Genomic DNA, 3,656 nt, shown 5'->3' with positions numbered 1-3,656 from the left:
GAATTATTTTGTTATTTTTTAATTGGAATCCTGAAATGTAACATTTTTATCTAATTTCAAATGCATTTACTCATGTTAACTTTATGAACCTAAATACAAATACATTGGACAAAAATACATTTTAATACTACTATACTAGTCATTAAGCTATTATTAATATAGACTGATGGAATTAAAGCAGGTCATGTTTGGAATTGTAACAGCTGAAATCAATAATATATCAGTATTCCGATATTAACCTGAGGGCCGCATTAAGTGAAGGTTGGGGCCGCATGTGGCCCCCGGGCCGCCAGTTGCCCATGTATGCTCTATACACATAAACTTCATGTTGGTTTGTTCACTGTTGAGTGAGCGAACAATGTTACACATTAAGTTAATCATCTGGGGACCCCCCTGGGGGTCCCGACCCACAGGTTGAGAACGACTGCTGTATATAAGATAAACCAACTAAACCAACTTAAGCAAAAAATAAAGGTTTATGTTTGGTTGTGCGCTGCATTGTGAGCTTCTAGATCGGCTAGAGAGAGAGAGAGAGAGAGAGAGAGAGAGAGAGAGAGGGGAGGAGAATGTAGGCCTATACTCTTGTAATGGGCCTATTTTGTCCCTGCATGCTCTTCTCCTCTCTGCTGACTACCATGGTCATGTGTTGGACTGGGAGACAGATGGTTTGAGGCAGATTTCTCCTGGAGCCGGGAGAGAGAGAGGAAAGATGGTAGATGAAAAAACAGAGAGAGAGAGAGAGAGAGAGAGAGAGAGAGAGAGAGAGAGAGAGAGAGAGAGAGAGAAAGAGAGAGAGAGAGAGAGAGAGCACACAAGAAAGAGAGAGAGAGAGGGAGATTAATCTCTGGTGTTACGGCTTGCTTGCAGGTTGAAATCCTGTGATTTAAAAACACAGCATTTGCACTTGCAGTAAAGCTACTGGCTTTCAGGCTGGAAGAAGCAACCCCAGTTCATCTGTGTCAATGGACACATGCTTATGCATTTAACAACGCTGCACCCTCTCCACTTACCTTACGTTTTTAACACATTCAATACATTGAAGGTATGCCTTAAAGCAAAATTATCCCTACTTCATCCCTACTCTCAGCTATGGAAATGTGGGTCATGACCGAAAGAACAAGATATACAGTGGCCGAAACTAGTTTTCTCAGGAGGGTAATGAATATAATTATAATTAATTCATTTGTATAGCACTTTTCCAAACAAGGTTACCAAGTCCTTTTAAAGTTTAAAGAACAAGTAAAGGTAAAAGAGCAACACACAGGCTGGCATCTCCCTAGGGATACTCAAATGTTATTTATAAAGCACATTTACAACGACCAAAGGTCGACCAAAGTGCTATACAAGGTCAAAAAAAAAATGAAAAAAAGATTAAAACAAGAATTAAATAGGCAAAACAAATAACACATTACACAACAGGACAAAAATAATAGGGCTAAAACACCCTTATAGAATTATTAAAGCAAGGGCTAGGGTTTACACAGTTTAACCTACTTAAATCCCGGGGAGATTTTTTTTTTGCCTTTAGTAAAGATTTAAAAAACCTCTAATGAATGAACAGAACAAATGTCTAGGGGAAAAGTGTCCCTTGCAGGCTGCTGCATGATTCAGTCACCTCTGTAGTTGTGGGCACAACCAGGGCGACTGGTCAGCTGATCAGAGCACTGCACCAGTGCAGTGCAAGATTCTTGAAACGCGTTTTTGAAGGCCTAAACGACGAACAATTACGCATTTTAATGGTCTCAAAAAGGGGCTTAGCCTATTGGCTCAGTAGCGCCCCTACAAAATGTCAAAGTTGAAGCCCCACAATACGGTTTCACCTAGATGTATAATAAATTGGTACACACCTGTATCATGTCCCGACTTACTAAAAGGTCTCCTGGAGCCATGACCTAAACCCAACAGGAGGTCAGCCATTTTGAGTTTATTTTGGCATTTATTGTGGGGTGTCACGGGATGGTGAAATCCACCTCAGACTTGCTCAGCATTTACAAAAGATCTTAACGATGATATGTTATCAAAAGCGTGAGGTTAAACGAGGTGACCATGGCGAATGTTAAACTTCCATGTTTCACAGCTAAACAGGAAGTAAAAATAGCCGAACTACAGAGTGAGGTTTCTTCCCTTTTCCATGTAACCTTTGAGCTGATTGCCATACAGACTAATGTGGGTGATGTCATTGGACTCAGATCCCAGTCCTTGTTCTTCATTGGTTGACATTTGATAGTTCCTATTTTTAGGGGTGATAGTGCATGCACAAATCCACTCTAGCCCAGGTGCTGGACAAACGGCAATACAAGAGAAGGATAGAGTCCGCAACGCTGGTAATACTCAGCTCTGTTTTATTGCTTCAACGTTTCGATCCGTTTGGATCTTCTTCAGGAATAATCTTCTTCAGGAATCATTATTCCTGAAGAAGATCCAAACGGATCGAAACGTTGAAGCAATAAAACAGAGCTGAGTATTACCAGTGTTGCGGACTCTATCCTGACCTTCTCTTATAGTTCCTATTTTTGCCATAACTTTGGAACAGTTTGTCATACAGAATCATGAGTCGCCTCAGTGGACTCTGTAACAACCGAGTCTCAGTTGATCCTTGAGTTACTTACAGTAGCTCTGCTCCCTGTTCTGATTGGTTATTTGCCCCTAACATGGACAGTGGTGTGAGGGCTATTTATATGAGACGCAAAACAAAGTCTTACGTGCTGAATGTGTTCACGAGCCTTAAGTAACTCTGGTCTGAACCCACAAATAAATCCCTCCAGAACAGCCAGAGAAATGTGGAGTGGGCATATCATATACTTTCCAAAGGAGTTACAGTTACAGTCTACAAGTACTTAGGACTCTAGCATTAATATCCATAGCAATGCAGCCTAGTTATTAAGTACTTCAAGAGTGCGGCGCTAAATATCACTAATAGGAAATAGGGCTCTTAGAGCCATTATGGGTCTTCTGATTGTTTTGTTCAGCAGACTAGACAGTAGACACTGGTTTGTTATGGCCTCTTGAGTCTCTTGAGACACTCGCACTCTCATTAGCTGTATTAGTAAAATGACATTTCTCCACCGCTGCTTTCCCCAAGGCATCTAGTGAAATGGCACTGAGAATTATCTCCACATTTTGCGCTTGAGCAGCGAAGTGCTCCATAGTCTCTCAAGCCAGACTATCTCTTCCATAATCATTGAATGGATACAGAAATGTCTGTAATTCTGCCCTGTAAAGATTTAGAACAGGAAACTGTTTTTTTTAATTTTATTTATGTACTTCTACCTTCTTGCAATTTGCTGCTATATACACCACCTATAACCCTATTAGTGCCTATCCCGAACAAATTCGTCTTTATTTCAATCCAATACAATATTTTATTTGCTATTTTACTTACCCCGAGCTGCTTGGAGCAACGTGGGTGGTCCTTGCTCGTCCAGCACTTGCCAACGAGAGACGCTAGATGGTCCGACGATTTATTCCATTGAAAATGGTTTAAAATAAAGTTTAGAGCCCCCCCAAAAAAACTCAATCTATACTGTCGGCGGCGCGACGTATTCCAGGGTGCCTATCCCGAACTAGTCCGGGATATTTAATAAAATGAATTATTTAATCGGAGGCCTCAACGAAGCCCCGGTCTAAACGTCCATCCATGGCCGGGACTTAGACTC

This window comes from Nannobrachium achirus (assembly GCF_963921795.1).
Source record: "Nannobrachium achirus genome assembly, chromosome: 15".
In the NCBI taxonomy this organism is placed as follows: Eukaryota; Metazoa; Chordata; class Actinopteri; order Myctophiformes; family Myctophidae; genus Nannobrachium; species Nannobrachium achirus.
This window is presented reverse-complemented; position numbering follows the sequence as displayed.